This window comes from Amblyomma maculatum, chromosome 1, assembly GCF_055883805.1.
Source record: "Amblyomma maculatum isolate TAMU_Amacu chromosome 1, ASM5588380v1, whole genome shotgun sequence".
Lineage (NCBI taxonomy): Eukaryota > Metazoa > Arthropoda > Arachnida > Ixodida > Ixodidae > Amblyomma > Amblyomma maculatum.
The window spans coordinates 287824786-287843588 of NC_139344.1; positions in this window are offsets into that span (position 1 = coordinate 287824786).

The window sequence follows — 18803 nt, forward strand, 5'->3', positions numbered from 1 at the left end:
GCTGTTGGCAACGGTTAGCAGTAGAGAACTGGAATGAACATCACAACCGACAGACCACCAAACCTTCTCTTAACGTCTTGCTATCCGCGGCCGAACTTCAAGGATTTCGATTCCATCGACTCACAACGCTTGAAAGCGATACTATTTGTGTTCCGCTTCATCCTATCTGGTAACGCATTCACTTTCTTCACTTCCCTGCCATGTAGAGACGCAAAAGGAAATTACGGTCTGCCCAAGAGTAAGCTGCACCTCGCTCCAGCGAATCAGGAGCCGAATGAGGCATCCGGCGTCCGTCATTTGGTGCTGCCGAAAAAAGCTTACCGAACAATTTAACGACTTTCACGCGAGGAAAGCTTTAAAGGCTATAGACCACTGCCAGAATTTTCGCACCAAGAGTACAGATTTTAACAGCCGAAATGTGACCCCATGAAAGCAATTCTTAGGCGGCCACCTAGTTTAAGTATACTGAGAAATCCTCCGAGAATAGTGAGCGCCAGAGCATCCAAGCTTCTATTGACCGATAGTAGGAGAGTGGAAAACATATTCCATGCGTGCGTGAGCTCTCGTTCTTGTTTTTCGCGCAGAGTGCCTATAATGGCGGCGCGCACTTCAGAAATACACAATTTTCCTCCGCGGCCGATTTGAGCGCCTGTGCTCTGAAGTAGCTGTTGCCATCAACAGTTTCCCCTCGATGCGTTCATTCGCTGTCGCCAGACTATGAATAGAGGATACATATTTACCCTACAGGAAGTGCACGAAAAATGTTACTCTCGGCTTCTCCTTGTGGGCGACAAAGGACGACCTGTCATTACTCAGGCCCACATTCTTCGCTCGGCCTTAGCACGCGAAGGCGCCTCGCGGGAACCGCTTTCCGATTGGCGCCTCGCTGTCAGCCATTACGGTCGATGGCGCCGAGGGCTTCGTCCGTAACGCGCCTGTAAAAGGGGTCCCGAAGGAAGGTGCCGAAAAAGGATCGCACGACGACGAACGTCTTGGTCGTCCCCGGTGTCTCTTCGGCCATAATCCATCCTGGTTAGAAGGTCAAAGAGCTCATTGCGTAAACAAAGAAGCACCCAATTGATTCCCGGGGCGCCCGCGGGACATGTTTTATTCAGGTCGCGCTGCTCTCGCGCACAGTTTTGGGCCGGGGAGCGCGTAGGCCTGATAATGAATAATGTCAGCGCCGGGAAATTGCCGGCGTGGTGATCAACAGCAGCAGCGACCAAGAAGAAGAGAGGGAGCCACCATCAAAACGCAAGGCAGGGTGGAGCTAAGCCCTTCGGTGCCACCAACTCCGCCTCTCGGCGGTTTTTATTGGCTCCGGAGGCGCAGCCCGCGGGCCCCTCGCTCACAAATCAAGCCCGGGGCGATGCAGGACCCGTGCCCGCCCCCGGGCGCCCCTCGCTCCTTTCTCTCCCCGGGTTTCAGGCCTTCTCCACGGCAGAACTGCCTGAGAAGTGAGCGCTGCTCCTGAGCGCACGCTCTTTTTTTTTTTTTTTTTAAGAATAACTATGAGATTAGTGCACACCACTGCACCTCATCGTGCTTACTTTAGCTCTGAATTCGGCGCATCCGGCCATTTTCATTCAGCAAAAATTACCATCAAGTGCAGCAAGCGTACACATGCCTGCTGTTCGCTGGTTATTTAGGACACTCTTGAACCACATTCGGTTTCCTTTGCACGCTAATGATAACTGCCTGTGGCATTTGAGCTTTTGGTTCTTTGGCGATCATCTGAGACCGAAACGGTGTTATTTGTCAGCGCTGATAGGCGCGCAAAGAGAGCGTTGAAATCTGCGCGCACACCTCTGTCACATGCCGTGTCTGAACATTGAAATTTTCATAATAGTATTAAACCCAGTTAGCATAGTTTTCTCTGAAGCAAGTAGCTGCCCTTTATAGGCACGTCCAGTTTCTTGCATATAAGACGGAAATGATCCGGCAACTCCTGGGCAGTTTTAGCTCGCTAGCGCCTCGCTAGCGGAGAAGCCGTATTTTCTGCGGATTAAGCCTCGGAGCAATAACAAATTAATACAAAGTTTATGGCCGCGATTCGGTTTCGAATTAAGCTGCGGCTCTCGTTATACCACTACGCCATCACCGCAAGCCAACATCAATGCGCGCTAAACTGCCAATCCTTCATTCACGGTTTGTTTTGCATGCCATCTATACGTGCGCAGTGCATCCGAAACTAAATGCTTTTGCACGTAATTCACATTTTGACTAAACGCCAGTGAACAAGCCGTCTAATCTTGGGGTGAAGCCACGGAGCAACAGGTGGTGCCCCGGGGGGGGGGGGGGGGGAGTTCAATTAACCGAAGAGCCTCTTGCCACATACCGTCATGTGCAGGTGGCTAAATAGAGAGATAGGAGGCTTTTGTTTCGACTTGTATTGTAGCGGTGGATATGAGGATATGAGGCTTGGATATGAGTAAAAAACCAGATTAAAACAAGAATTTTGAATATAACTAAAGCACTTGAACGCCATTGAAACCGCATGCTTTCGCATTCATTCGGCATCAATAAAACTGACCGCTCAAAATTTCACGGCGTCATTCAACGCCGGCCGCCAGTATTCATGTAGATACACCATTTCAAGCAATGTGACGGTGCTATAACGAAGTAAATCGAGGGTTTTTTTTAAACGGTTGCTGGAAACTTGGGTTCAAGCTGAAATTTCGAGAAGGTTCCTGCTTGGGGGACCACTCAGAGAATGCGGGAATTGTGAAAATTTGAACCCCGATACAACGTGTGGAGTATTCGTGTGGATACACCAAATTAGGCAATATGACTGTGGTTTAAGGACGCATATCGAGAGTATTTTTTAAAAGTTGGCTGGAAACTGCGGGTCAAACTGAAAAATCGAAAACGTTCCTGCTTGCGGAGCACTCAAACCAGAGAAAGAGGAAAATGTGAATCCCCCTTGCTCTTCACCACATTAAGGGCTAGCCTAAGTAATGCACTCTTCCAAAATTCTTCACGAAGAGCAAACAATGAGGGAAGTTTTAACAGGCACACAAGACAGGGTGTCCCTGCTTTATATGCGCTGTTAGTTTTCCAAAAACGTTTCTTGATTGCAGGGGCAAGTTTTGATGCATTAGTGCTTGGGAACCCATTGCAGTGTTTCAACCCTGTACGACTCGGTCAGGTGATAGGTGATTTCTGTGTCGAGCTGGTCAGCGCGACCGCTGATGGCAAGCAATGCCAGGAAAGGTAGAGCGCCACGAGGGGGATCTGCTTGAGGAGTTTCGAGCATGCGCCGAACAATGGCTTGCGATTGAGCATCTTATGTAAGGCTGTGTAAAAGCGGCTGACATTTCGGTGCTATGGAGCAGTCATCTCCGGTGTTGCCGACAACAGTCGCGATGGCTCCCTACTGTCTTCGAAAAGGACAATGTCTGCGTAACGGACGCCGAGGAACTGGCCAAGTAGGAGCTCGTGGGGAAGGGAACGCATCTGCTCTTTGAAGCAGCGGATTTCGGGTTTCACATTCTTTTCGACTGTAGCAGAACAGATGGCAGCGCGGAGGTTTACAGGAGGAGATTTCGGATTGAGATGGCTTAGCTCGTTTTTCCGGGAGGAGCCAGACGGGTGCGGCCGGGAGCGTTTGTCACGGGCGATGGAGTTTGGCTGTAGAATGGGTATCGATGTAGCCTGCTCGTCGGTCGTGTCATGCATCGGCGGTTCCTGGCTGGAGGTCCCGTACACGTTTGAGAGTTTTTGCAGAAAGGTGTTAAATGGTTCGCATCTTGAACGATAAGAGTGGTACAGGCATATACAGCCCATATTGTAAACGACTCATATGAGAACGAATGCCTACACGAACAGGTGTCAGATTCGTTCACTCTACCGAGATGTGTGGTGATATCGAGATAGCATAGCACTGTTGAGGAGTTTGATGTACTCATCGCCGAAGCAGTTTTGCTAAAACCACAGGACAAGTATGGGAGTGTTTTGAATATTTGCAGTAGGTTTGACGTGTAGTCGAATAACCAGGGACCGATGGGTGGATTTCTTTGTGCGGGGGATTTGTTGGGATTTTTCGTGTGAAAAGACATGTCCGATATTTCCGAGAGTAAAGATGCAGTCTTGGAGGGCATCCTCTCACGGCGAACCCTCTATGATCCATTATGTTAAATCGTCTACATAGCGGGGCGAGCGATGAGAACTTGGCCCAAGCGTGTTGTATTAGGGCTGTGTTTAAAATGATCTCGGAGATCCCGAACTCTTAGCAGGACTTGTTGTTGCTAATTGTCGGGGGTCGGGGCGGCGACTGCCTGCCCTCCTGTGGCTGTCCGAATGAAGGCACACATGGCAATTCCTACTGAAAAACCAAAAGCTCTACGGGGCAATAACCTGATAAAATCTCATCTAATCGCATAAACTCTCATACGATGCACATCATTATCATAAAATATCGTGTATAATTTATGATAATGTACAAGAAACTATGAGACCTTATGCAATTATATGCGACTTGAATGTGATTTCTTATGTGAATTGAGTGAGATTGTGTGAGAAAATGTGAGGTCATTGCCTCATACAAGCTTTTCAGCACGGAAGGGCATCAAACGAGTAGTTTAAAAAAAAAAAAAGAAAAACCTAATGAAGACAACATTTATGCTTTCGGAATGTCGAATTAATGCAGCTAGGCCTGTAATGGAACTCTAACGCGCAAAGTGCGCTAAACACGCGTACATTGTTTTCGATACTGCTACGAAAGTTTCTTAGTGTAACTTATAATTACATTTCTTCCCTCCAGTTCGAAATTGCGAGATTTCTTCAACTCGAATTCGGACTCCAGTTGAGGCTCAAGCGGGCTTTGTCGGAATTACTTTGGTGTAGTTGAGACGGCGAATGCCAGGTATCGACCGAGAACTGAGACAGATACTGCGCCTTTGCCATAAAGCAATTCGAATTAAGTGTAGGCGTCCACCGAAAAGAGAAAGACGCCTTCAATTCCCCCAAAACCTATTTAAAATATAAGGAAAAATTAGCGGAATTAAAAGGCGGTGTGAAGGCGCTATAGCGTTTACTCTTAAGGAGAACCTTGAAAGTTCACCTAATTCGGGTTGCCTCGAAGGGTAATTATTACTCACAATTGATGCGACCAAAAAGTCGGCCGAGGCACTTAAGACTGCATATGTACATGTATGAATAAAACATCATGGCACGTAATCCAGTATAGGTCAGTTGTTTTCGAGCGAGGTTTTCCACATGTATTATAACGTTCTTTCAGCTAGTACTGCATTGGTTTGTTTGTGTGTTATTCTACGCAGACTGTCATTCTTCACGTGGTATCTCGGCGCAGTATTGGTCGAAACCTCGTAGTGAAAGCATACAGTTGGAGGTACAAGTCGTTCGTTCGAACCTCCAACCTGGCTAGCACATGTATGCTATAGGCAACGAAAATTAGAGTAGCATTTCCAGGAACGCTTTACTAAAACCGTTGTCTCGCAACTTTGATATCAATGTGGGGGAAAACAGGCGCCATATGAATGTTGCGGTGGCGAGTATATATGGACAAACAACAGGTATTGGGTTGTTGAGTCTCGGTGACCTCAGTCGGGGATGGGTGCGGATACATCTAGTGATGCGTCATGGATTCTCGGCTTGCTGTGTGTGATACCGCTGCATGAATATACATCGCTGTAATATCTATGTTCACCTCACGAGCAGGTACATAAATGCCGCCAGATTTCCTCGAAATGGGACACGCAATGCTTTTGGATTAGCACAGTAACAAAATACCTTCTTGGCGTCCGAAGCAGAGCTATGCTCAATGACCTGGCAGGCTGGAAAGTCCGTATACCCAGCCCGGCCTGAGGGCCGAATTTAGACCATTTGAAAGCCTTTCAAGTAGTAGGGGTAATATATATATGCCATGGGTAGAACGGCCGTGTTTCTTAATCCTCAGTACAGCCTACAAAAACAAACCTAAAACACAGTCGCCATGCCGAGTTCTGTCTTGAAGTCGGTACCCCCGAGCAACCTGGCTGTGAACGGATTCTCTGTCAGCGGTCAGTGACTGAAGGCGGTGTCAGTGTAGAGGTAACAACAGCGCAGATGTTAATGCATCCGCAAGAGATTAGCACCAGGCCATCGATTCTCGCGCATTGTGTTTCAGCCCTATAGCATCGAAGGGGTAGAAGCGGCACATTTCGCATACCCAGCCTCTTGTTTCTCAACCAAGAGAACGCAGCGGCCTACCTGCAGATGGCGTGTATTAACAATATCGCCAGAGGGCTCCTCTCTATTCATCCTTCCGGTGTAGGCTCGATTGTCGGAATCCGCTGTGATCGCTCTTCAGCGAAGGCCGCCACCTTACTTACACTCAACTGCGCAGTTATTTCTTTCTACAGCGGCTCTTATAACATGTATGGCTGCAGGCCAGACGAGGCCGTGTCCATCATCTTAAGGCTTCCTTCCGATAGCGTAAGGCTGAGAATTGCGGCCCGTGCGCAGATCTACTCAGAGGCCCACGACTGTTTCCTCTATTTACAAAATATAAGGTAAGAACTTGACGACGAGAACGGCTCCGTTTCGCTCAGGTCCATGCACTAATGTAACAATTTGGAAATTTCAAATGCGTCTGTTATTTTTTTTGGCGATTTCTACTTTAATTTGTATACGAAGGTCGTCTTGTAAAACACCAAGCGGCATGCGCAGTCACTACTACACATCATTAGGACTGGGGTTGTTTCAAACAGCGCCCAACGTCCATTATTTAGTACGCCCTAAATGCTCTTAATTGGCAAGGAGAGCGCAACTATGTATTCCTCAAAAAACACAAATTATGTCAATGCTTCTCCGAATGTAACTGTCTTCTTATGATGCGAGGGTTTACTACCCTATACACTGTTGCTAGGTGGCCACGGTTGAAAAAAACACACTTTAAGAGATTGATGGGGTTTAAGCACGGTTTGAAACTAGTGATACGAGCGAAATCTGTGAGAGTAGCCGCTATATCCCCTTTGATAGCGCCTTTCAATCCGTGGTTTTTTTTTCCCCTTTTTGATATTTTTGTAAATACAGTAAGGGAAAGGCGCATCATCTGTCAAACTTCTGTAGACACCTGAACCGCGCCGTGAGGGAAGCGAGGAAAGTGGGAGTGAAAGTGGAAAGAGGTGCCGTAATGGAGGGCTACGGACTAATTCCTACCGCATGCGTATATTAAACATGCACTAACATCACACAGATGCATGCGGTTGCGCCTGCATCAAAACAGCCTCCGATGGTCGCGTTCGAACCCGACTAGTCCGGAACAGTGATCGCGTGTCTTAACCACTTCGCCACTGCGTTGGGGCAAAATTTTTTTATAAGCTAGGTTTTGGGGAAAGGAAAGCGCAGTATACTTTTGGGTGAACACTTACACTTAATCAGGTGAAGGTCACGCCACTGTTTTGAAGGTCAAGTGGCTGGAGGAGGAGGATAAACATTTATTAACTGGCGAAGTCATGCAGGCAGGAGCTTGCGCGCTAGGTGGCCAGGAGCCCTTGAGCTCTGACAACCTGGGTTGGACGCTCGCTGGCCCGTAATTGGATTACCGGGTCCGAGCTGAGCATAGCGGCTTGCCACAGCTCGCAGGTGGAGTGCTGCAGATCCCGTGGATGGGTGTCTCGCAGGCATGCCCATAGTATGTGGTGTAAGTTGGCCCTCTGGTGGCATAAGCTGCAGTAAGGGGTGTATGACACAGGGTATGCATGGGCATAAAGAAAGTAACAAAATTCCCATAAAGAAAGGTGTTAGGCAAGGAGACACAAACTTCCAAGTACTATTCACAGCTTGTTTAGAGGAAGTATTCAGAGACTTGGAATGGGAGCAGTTAGGAATAAGGGTAGATGGAGAATACCTCAGTAATCTGCGAGTTGCTGATGACATTGCCCTGCTAAGTAACTCAAGAGATGAACTGCAAAGAATGTTTGGTGACCTAGACAAGAAAAGTAGAAAGGTAGGCTTGAAAACCAATTTGCAGAAGACTAAGGTAATGCTCAACAGCCTCGGGAAGGAACCGCAGTTTACGTTAGGTAGCGAAGCACTGGAAGTAGTAGGCGAATATGTCTACTTAGGACAGGTAGTAACCGCAGATCCGGACCATGAAAAGGAAATAACAAGAAGAATAAGACTGGGATGGAGCGCATTTGGCAAACACTCTCAGATTATGACTAGCATCTTACCGGTATCGCTTAAGAGGAAAGTATATAATAGTTGCATCTTAACTGTACTCACCTGTGGGGTTGAAACGTGGAGGCTAACCAAGAGAGTTCTACTTAAGTTGCGGACAACCCAGAGGGCATGGAACGAAAAATGGTAGGGGTAACATTAAGAGATAGGAAGCGTGCAGAGTGGGTCAGAGAAATAACTCAAGTTACCGACATTCTAGTGGAAATTAAGAAGAAATGGGCATGGGCAGGACATGTAGTGCGAAGAGAGGATAACCTATGGTCACTTAGGGTAACAAACTGGATTACAAGGGAAGGAATGCGTAGTAGGGGGCGGCAGAAAGTTAGGGGGTCGGATGAGGTTAAGAAGTTCTCAGGGGTCAAGTGGATGAAGCTAGCAGAGAACCGTGTTAATTGGAGAAATATGGAAGAGAGGCCTTCGCCCTGCAGGGGGTATAGTCAGGCTGATGATGATGATATTTATGCATGGGCGTAGGTGACTGGAATGGGAGAGGAATATGAGTCTGTAATTTTCGCCAGGTGACCTCCTGTGCCTTTGTAAGAGATTAGTGCCCCGGAGGGTATAGGGTACGTGTTTGACGGAAGTATAGTGTAATTTCTTGATAGCAAACCACACGGTTCCTCGGCGACCTCTTGAGGGGTTGTCCCGTCGCCCGGCTGACGAGTCCTCGGGCGAAATTGTGGGCAGCTTCATTACCCGGAAGGGAGGAATGGGCTGCTGTCCAGATTACCTGTACGGAACGGTGAGTCGCTTGAGAGGCAAGCAGCAACTTGAGTGCTATAGGGGATATCCTGCCTTTTGCTGTAATTTCTTATTGCGGTATTCTAGTCGCTAATTATGTGAAGTGCTGAGGTTGAGCTTAAAGCGAGGGCGATCGCAGCCTCCTCCGCTTCTTGCAGGTCGTTGGCAATTACCGAACCGGCAGTCAGCTGTTGACCCTGATCATTTACAGTCACAATTGTGAAGGCATTACGGTCTACTTTTTCGGCTGCATCGACATAGACCATGTCTTGTTTGGACTGGTATTGCTTGTGCAGGGCTTTGACTCTTTCTACTCGTCTCTCTGAATGAAATTCAGTGTGCGTGTTCTTCGGGAGAGGTATACGCTTTTCAAGTGAGTTAGCAGGCACATTTGAAGTGATACTTTATCCTGCCTTGTTGCAGGGGCAATTGAGAGGGCGCCAAGGATAAAGAGTCCAGTCGGTGTGTGGGTTAGCCGTTCGTATTTGGTGAGGTGGGCCTCTACCAGCTCGCTAAGAGTGCTGTGCACTCCGATGGCACTGAAGTGCTCCGCGGAGGTATTTACGGGGATACCAAGTGCGGACGTCAACGCCCTGTCTGATCAGGCAATCAACACATTGTGTTTCTGCTACGTTAAGTTTGAGCTATGGTAACGTGTAGGTAATTCTACTAAAGACAAAAGCCTGTGCCAGGCGGACGAGATCAGTTTTCTTCATACCCGAATATCGGTTAGCGATTCGGCGCATGACACGCACTGTCTGAGAGACACTAGCTTTGAAGCGGTAGAGGGACTCTGTGTTTCGGCCGTTGTTCTGGATGTAAATTCCAAGAACCCGTATGATGGACCTCCGGTATAAGTTCTCCCTTGACGTGCACCCGGATTTGGGTATGGCCCCCTGTGCCTGGTTTACCATGCATGAGCAGAAGTTCTGATTTTGTTGGGCAACAGGATAGACCCGCCCTCTCTACGTATTCGGTAACGATGTCCTCTGCAAGTTGTAGGGTTCCTTCTATTTTTGTGTCATTTCCTGATGACCCACAGCGTTATGCTGTCGGTGTATAACGTATGGGGCAGATTGGTTGAGTTCGTCCGGTAGTGATAAGAGGGACAAGTTAAACAGGAAGGGGGACAGCATGGACCCCTGTGGGGTGCCGCTGCTACCAAGGGATATAGTGTCAAATTTCAAGGCCCAATTTCCTGATAGTGTCAGAAAAAGGGTTTCAAAATTTAGTTCGGCTGTTCGACCTGTGAGAAAATCCCTTACGTAGTTGAAGGTCCTCGGACCGGGGTTTAATGAGTGGAGGTTGGTATGTATATCGGAGTGTGCTAAATGACGAAATGCCTTGGCTATGTCTAGATAGGATAGCTTGGTGCTATAGTCAACGGGCGAATTCTATAATGTGGTGGGAAAGTTGCAGCATGACATCTTGTGCTGAGAGTCGAAAACAAAAGCCCAATATTTGGGGTGGTAGGAGGCGGTGATCCTCCAGATAGGTGTGGAGGCGATCGATGATAACATGCTCCATTATTTTTCCTCTACATGATGTTAAAGAGATATTCCTGAGGCTTTCAAGGGCTAGCCGTTTGCCCGGTTTAGGTATGAACGTTACCTTCGCATGCTTCCATACTGCAGGAATTCGGACTTCCACCCAACAATCATTCATGAAATTTGTAAGTGCTGTGATTGACAAATCGTCCAAGGTTCGAAAAGATTTGTTGGTAACATCATCCGCCCCAGGGGCAGAGTTTACGCGAAGCGGCGTTATGGAGGAGCGTACTTCGGCCTCAGTGATGGTGGCGACAAGTTCTGGATTTGCAGGCCCCGAATACGTTGGAAGGGTGGTCGAGGGATGGGAGCTAATGTATATTGTTTGTAGGTCTCGGAAGAAATCTCCGTCGTGTTTTTTCACAAGGCTGCGTTTCATGGGGGGAGATGTTTTGGGGAAATGAAGGCGCAGTATATTTAGAGCCGCACTTTGTCCTGTGGCTTCTTGAAGGTCAATAGCTAGCCCACGCTCACATTGTGTGTTGGCTTTTAGGAAATGAGAGGCGAGGTATACCTGCCACATATTCTGTGGACACCTGAACCGCATAGTAATAGTTTGTCCTCATGCTTCCTAAGGGTAAAATAAAGGTCAAACTGAACGACTGCTTTACTTAGCGTAGTGAAGTTTTCGTTGTCTATTTTGTTTTCACACATCGAGAAAGCCACTGACTAAAAGCCAACATAAACGCCTTAACCTTCACTCTAGCAAAGGCGCTTCATTTCTACATGAACGACGGGGTTAATAATCCCCTCGTTGTGTCTTTTATTTCTTTTTTGTTCAGATTGTCCTCGGACCTCTTCATATTTTGTGCATTCGCGATGTGGTAGTAGCGCTGTGGAAACAAAAAAGAAAACAATGCTCGAGCAGACACAACTATGAGTCTCCAGCTGACAAAGAAGGTTTTCATTTCGTTCTAACTACAGCAAGTTCTTGCTCATTTTGTATTTGACATTAGGTTTGCACACGTGATTTTCAGAACTTATTGGATGCATTTCTTTCTCACAGTTTTTGTCTCACCTTCGGATGAACTCTCGATTGGACATTTTACTTACCTTCGGTGTCCGAGTTTTGCACATTACTAAAAACCACTCCTCAGGTGTTTACGCATGTCAAAAGCAGAGATAAATTATGGAGGGGGTACTTAAGCTCCGCCTTTAAAAGTATGCGTCATACAAAGCCCCGCCTTAACCAACACGTATGAAGGTGCCCTTTGCAGCCTATAGGTGCAGCGTTCCTGACTCGGCACCCGAGAGCACTGCAGGAAGGTTGATTCTTATTCACACCTCAAAAGCCGGTTGGCAGCTCTCCCCAACTTTCTAATATTACGCGGTTTTGTTAGGTCCATGGAAGAATCAGCGCAGTGATTTTTCGCTCCCAACGTCATAATTTCTTAGTAATGGGACGTTGACGTTAATACTGAGCCTCGAGGACATGTAATAAGGCTATACAAGCGTCATTACATCGGCAGTTTTTCATGCATTTAATAATGATTAGGCCGTCGTCACTTAGCGGCTTCTTTGATGAACTTTGTCCCGAATTTCCTTTTATCGCGGAAATCGTAAGCAGTTAACAATGAAAAAAAAAAGAGGTGGCATAAACAGCTTGCGATAGTATTTTTTTTTGTGTGCACATAGTCCTATACACGCGGAAACGTTCGCGGTGACCGCTCGAGCGGCCAGAAGGATCCAAGATTGAAATTTTTGGCCGTGAACGTGTCGCACAATTCACTCAGCCACTGCGTGCGTAGCAATGTCCCGACGGAATGGAGACGAGCACTGATGAAGGTTTCCTTCTATTTTTCTAGCATGGTGCTTTTTTTTTTTTGCAGTACTAACTTCGAAGGCGTGTGAATAAAGCCAAATTTTTCATAGCTACCAAGACTTCAGTTATCATCCCTCCGAATCTGAACAATGTGGATTAGTGAAATAACACTTGTTTTTGTCTAATGTTATGTTCTAAACATCAGAGGACGTTTTGATACATGATTGAAATAACGTTGCTTCGTTACAAACGATACAAAGAACGGGAAGAGTGCCTTTTTTCAGTCATGAACCATTACCAACTTGCTGGTTTACGACAGGTCAGGCTCGCCTAATTAGCGCATTGCAAATTCTACTAATAATTCCAGTTTTGCTCGAGTCCCCTTTTATCTCCAAGACATTGCGAGAAAATCCCATTCCGGCATTTATGTTCGCAGCTACAAAAGGAGAACGTATAATCGAGCAGTCGTATGACGCTCACAGCAAGCCGAGCTTCCGCGATGTATGTAATAGTATAATAATAATATAGGTCCTTACTTGCATCAATACTGTTGCGGCAGGCGATGTATCCGCACCCCTATCCGCGACTGAGGCCACCGTGACTTCAAACAACACTATGCGTAACAGGTCTCTACTGCCTCCCTTTAATTAAATCACTGTCTCTCTCCCTCTTTCTCTCTCCTATACCTTTTGTTGGTCATATATACTCACCACTGGCCAACCACCATGTGGAGCATTTTTTCCCAGCATCCATGTCAAAGTTGTGACTCAGCGTTTGTCTTGATGTCACATGATTGTTCGTTGCTTAAGACGGAGGTTGATTCGCAACAGAGGTTCGACTTATGTAATTGTATATGCTAGTGAAACGTCTACATGTTTATGCAAACCTAATACAACGCTAGCTTTAATACACGCAGAAGCCCCGCGGGACTGTAATGCACTCCCTTTTACATAACATTCATTTTAGGGCCAATAATCACTTATCCTTTACTGAACACGAATGTTTCTGCAGTCTTGCCATATTACAGCTACATAAAGAAAAACGCCGTCCTGTTTATGTCTGTACACATAAAACAGAAACACACCAAGCAGCACCCTTGTTAATGGCGTGAACGAATCGTTAACAGTGGCCGCCTTCCATAATCAATAATTGTACCGACTGAACAGCGCGTTCTGCTACAGAAACTAAAAATGGAGGAAGTGTGTGGGCGGGGTAGAGAGATGTATATGCATTCAGTTCACACACAAAAAAAAAAATACGAAGGTTCTGACGTCCCCCGGGAAAGGATGATTATGCTCTCCCAAGCTCTTTGAGGCTTACTGATGTGCCTCAAATCCCGCTCAGTGTGCCTTGTAAGTGGTTGTCGAACCGATAATTCCTCGGCATTCAATTAACTGCTGCTGCCGTATAAATTACACTGCCCCCTTACGCTGCACCATTATTACATATTGAGGGCCTGTTTAAATCTTCTAACGGTGCGATGCTACGAAGGAGTAATTGAAGCCTCGTCAATGAAGCTTCATTGCAGAAGCGCGCTCGTAGCAGCCCCGAATTTAATTAAAACGGAAAACAGGACAGTGGGATTCGCCTGGCGCCGCTATTAAATCAAACAGTAATTCAATGAGAAATATCTGCACGCACTTTAGAGTGTACAGCAAAACAGGTAAGAGGGAGCAGTTTTCAATTCAGCCTAACTTTCACAAGCATATTCCTGATTTGTCTCGGGGGGTTGTGGTGAAGCTGGTATGAGCCACGCTCTTGTGGAGGATCTGGACTAACTGGCCCTAACTGTAGTTATCTAACGTTCACCGTACTTTGTAACCACCTTGCTAACTTCTGCTCAGTAGGTGGATACTTCTGCGAGTCGCATACCCCCTCCTTTCACATGTGGTTGTAACAACGTGAGAAGAAGAATAAACTAGACCGAATTGCACCATCAAAGGAGGCTTGCGCACGTACAGTGCTTGCAACACACTCGATCAATGCTGCAAAAGCAACTATTCAGTATACTGGCATTATCAGCGCGATTTGTAAATATGCTGCATTCCGTTGAGTATATATCAGTAGAACAATTTTGAAATCCATGACTCGTAAAGCCCACATAACACGGTTAAGTTTCTGGCGCACTTATGGGTCACCGCCCTAGGCATACCTTGTGCCTAAATGTAAAATAGTAATTTGGCAGGAGCAAAATATATATATTTGCCAGCAAGAGAAGGGCCGCAGTTGTGTTGAAGTCAGCTATAGAGGTGGGCTGCAAGCCTGGTCCAAACGTGCGGGGGCGTTCGCTCGCGGAGTTTGACAAGGAGTGTTTACGTTCGCCGGCCGAAAGAATGCTGACAGTTAAAGCCGCAGTGGAAGAATCCGTCACGCTCCCCTGAAAATGTGGCATCTTCGTTGCACTAACTTTTCCGGCTTCGCTCCTAATCTGGCATACGCAAGGCTCGTCCTCGCCGACGTCCATTCAGGGTGCCGCGTCCCCAGGGGCCCGGTCGGGCGCCTTTCTAATTGGCGGGGCCCTAATGCCCCCCCGGGGAGCCGGCTGGCGCGCTGCTCTCCTTTTTCTCGATGCAATCTAATTGACTTTTGACAGTTTTTCGGGCACGGTGCACGGTAACGACTGCTGGGGGACTCGCCGGCGCGCCATTAATAATGCGCCTGTGACAGCCGCGAGCCAAAAAAGCGCGTGGCCCGAGGCGGCCTCTAATGGCCGGCGCCGATTAGCGTCTTGGCCTTCATTCGCTTCTGAGGAATGGCTGACGCCGCCCTCTGGAGGCGACCGCAGTGCACATCCTGCGGTGGGCCGCACTGCAGCGCCGCCGCTAACAGGCGAAAAGCGGCCATCGCTGCAACGGCGCGGGCGTTCCTTTCTTAAGAAATACTCCAAAAATAGGTTCCGGAACCGTGCCCATACATACTCTTATGGCTCTACAAGCATTGGAAATAGCGTACATAACTGCTATAATCGCTCGCCTTCCTTCGCCACCCTGTGGCCTGCACTCCTCCACTACGCACTTCACGTTAGACATCTTCAATTTATACATATATATATATATATATATATATATATATATATATATATATATATATATATTTCAGGTCCCTTCCACACACATACACACACACACACACACACACACACACACACACACACACACACACACACACACACACACACACACACACACACGTGTGTGTGTGTGTGTGTGTGTGGAAAGGACCTGAAATACATCAATCATGACACCAACTCGATTTTGTTCTCAGTCTAATCGCTGACTCTGTGCAGTTAGGCATGCAGTCAGCTGCACGGTGACTGTAATGATCAGTGAGGCCAAGATAGCACATCACGTTCTTTGCAAAACTTTGAATAAGAGGATTAGGGTAGGTAATCCTTCCATAGTGATGCCCTTCATTTTAGAGAGGGGGAGAGTAAAGAGGCCCCTTCCTGAGGATATTTGTGTCACCGGAGGCAGACAGTACAAAGTAACCGTGTGGATCATCAAGGTATTTTTTGGAGAACTTACGCGGGGTAAAATGTTAAGCTCATCCGCTTTTGTGCCCAATTTCGGGCAGCAGTTAGTTCCTTCAAGGTACAAATATAAAACCGAACCCTACTGTTTTGAATAATATGATCATCCTTCTTACTGAGGGGCAAGGCTCATTATTCGTATAGAAATAAGGAACCTTAACGCTGAGCTGGTTGGTTCTAAACATGTCCCGTTCACATCAAACGTATTAACGCAGATGGAACAAGGGCAGCTTTCGCCAGAGAACGCAATTATACGGCGTGTTTCTTCGTGGGCACATGACGGAGTCGAAAAAAACGCAACTTCCGAATGGAATTTTTGTACTCCCTCCATCCAAAGAAAAGCTAAAGAAAATTATCTCTCGTCGCAATAAAAATTCTGTTGCGACGACCAAAGTTCCTCTACTGACACGAAAACGTTGCGTAGTTACCACAGAAAGTACTAAAGAATTACAGAATAGCGAACACTCTTTTGTGCTATTTTTGATATGGCTCTGTAGTTATTTTTCGACTGGGTCCGTTAACATAGAACAGAAACAGACTATTAAATAATCATTGGGATAACTGCTGTTTAACGCAATCCAAGAAATTTAAAGAAAAAAGATAAATACGCAGCTTGTCATAAGTTTATTATCCCGCTTAGCGGCATTTTGTCACAGTGTTTTCAAATGTTAAAACTCCGTAAGGATGGCAGTATCTTTTGGCAGCTTGTTCTTACTCGAGGAGTAAATAAACTAAAGGGGACCAAACGCCTGAAAGAATAGTTTCTGCAGCACAATGGTTTCATGCATTTATGTGCTTTCGTTCTGGAGTGAAAGTTGATAATCCATATTCACCTGGTAGTGTCGAGTGAGGGAGGGAATCAACTTCATTGTCCGACAGTAAAGGCTCTTTTCTACCGCAGATCCTCTCTTCTAGAGGAGAGGATGGCTTGGGGCAGGTGAGAATCCGCTTCAGATGGTGGCCAAAATCCCCTGGATCTCGGCGGCCTCTTCAGCCAGTCGAACGGCTAGCTGGTATCCTGGGGCTGAGCTTTCCAGCAAAGTCTCCCAGGCTTCTCTACTATCAATTTTGTTTTCCTGGCCTGGAGAATGCAAACAATCTCATATTATATGGTTCAGGGTACCCCCCTGCCCGCAAATCCTGCACCTCTCATCTTCAAAATCTGGGAATATATATTTATTTAAAATCGGATTTGGATAAACATCTGCTTGCAGACGCCTTCATGCCGTCATCTGTTTCCCATCTAGTGTCTTGTGTGAAGGGGTAGTTTCAAACGCTGCCTTCTATAATACTGCCTCACATAATAATGCGAAAGCAGACGCCCTTCTCTGTTGTAGCCTTCCTCAGCTTGCTTATTCGGACCTGCTCGGTAGTAGAGATCTCGAGCCAGGTTGTGAGCAGCCTCATTGCCACTAACAGATTCGTGCGCTGGGGTCCAAATCAGATTATTTGTCCCTCAAGATTTGAAGAAAAGTACTATATATACTCTATTTCATTCTTTGAATCAGCGTAACCAGCACGTCTTCCTTCTTTTTCTGTTGTGTGACAATCTGTGCTTTATTGTATGACTTATAGGTACTCACCATCCTCATCATCAGCCTGACTATACCCACTGCAGGGCGAAGGCCTCCCATTTTCTTCCCCTTAACTCGGTCCTGTGCTAGCTGCAGCCACTTGACCCCCACAAATTTCTTAATTTCATCCATCCACCTAATTTTCTGCCGCCCCCTGCTACACTTACCTTCCCCTGGAATCAAAATGGCTCCACTCAGAGACCATCGATTATGCTATCTTTGAACTACATGTCCTGCCCATGCCCATTTCTTGTTCTTAATGTCCACTAGAATGTCGGTAACTTGAGTTATTTCTCTGACCCACTCTGCACGCTTCCTATCTCTTAACGTTACGCCTACCATTTGCTGTTCCATGGCCCTCTCCGTTGTCCTCAACTTAAGTAGAACCCTCATGGTTAACTTCCATTTTTCAGCCCCATGGGTTAGTACCGGTATGATGCAATATAATATAGGTACTGTGCACATCTAACTCCGGGATGACGTTCGCGCCACTAGCAGCCACTTCGGCGTCCATACTGGGAATGCCCCCCATAAGAATACATGTAAATCGAAGTTTTAAGCGCATTTTTATGATTTCACAGGCCAAGCACGATTTCGGCCCTTTATGAAGAGATGCACCTTAAAATGGATTGCAAAATTATGAAACTTCATATCGAAGGCGATATATTTTAAAACAGAGCGACACGTATGTGTGGGGGTCGCTGCTAGCCACCAGCACCACGCGGGACCGTGGCCACCCCATACAAAACAATTTTTGTCGTTTCACCGTGTACTCACTCGTGTCGGCAGGTATTCCTTCCTAGTTGCCATGTAAAGCTTTTTGTCAAACGTGTTGAGCCCAAGGGATCTATTTCTGGGCCACTTTGTGCAGCTTGTAATACATTTCCAATGTTCCGCATCTCTTGATGGTAAGTTTTTTGTTCTACCCTTTCCTATGGGAAGGACCTCCACTAATACTAAATCAGCGCCACTACACGGCTCAAAATCAAACCCCCTGGGCTCTAAACCTTTTACAAAGGCTTCAAAAAGCTTTACTTAAAAAAACCACTGCGACAAAATATGCACCTACCTTTAGAAGCTATATATTTAAAACGGCACGATAAGTGTGTGCTGTGAAGCCGGACATACCCTTGACAGGTGGTCTGTGAGCTGGTCTTTCTCCAAATCACTCAAGCTTCTCCAGGAGTCCAACATGTAGTTACTTTTGCTCCACTGGTTCATAGTACGGTCGTTGAAAGTGGGCATCGTATGCTCTACGCCAAACGCAACTTTCAAATGGCAGGACAAACAAACGAAAAATTCCAGAGGGGACCACTAAATTGCGGTGAGTCGAAAGCGTTTATTGCGTGTCCGAAGCCCTCCACTACCCAGCACCCCTTTCTCTCTTTTTTTTTACTCCCACCTTCCTTCTTTTCCTTACAGCTCGGTTAAGGTGCCTGCGGAGACTTGTGACAGATACTGCGCAT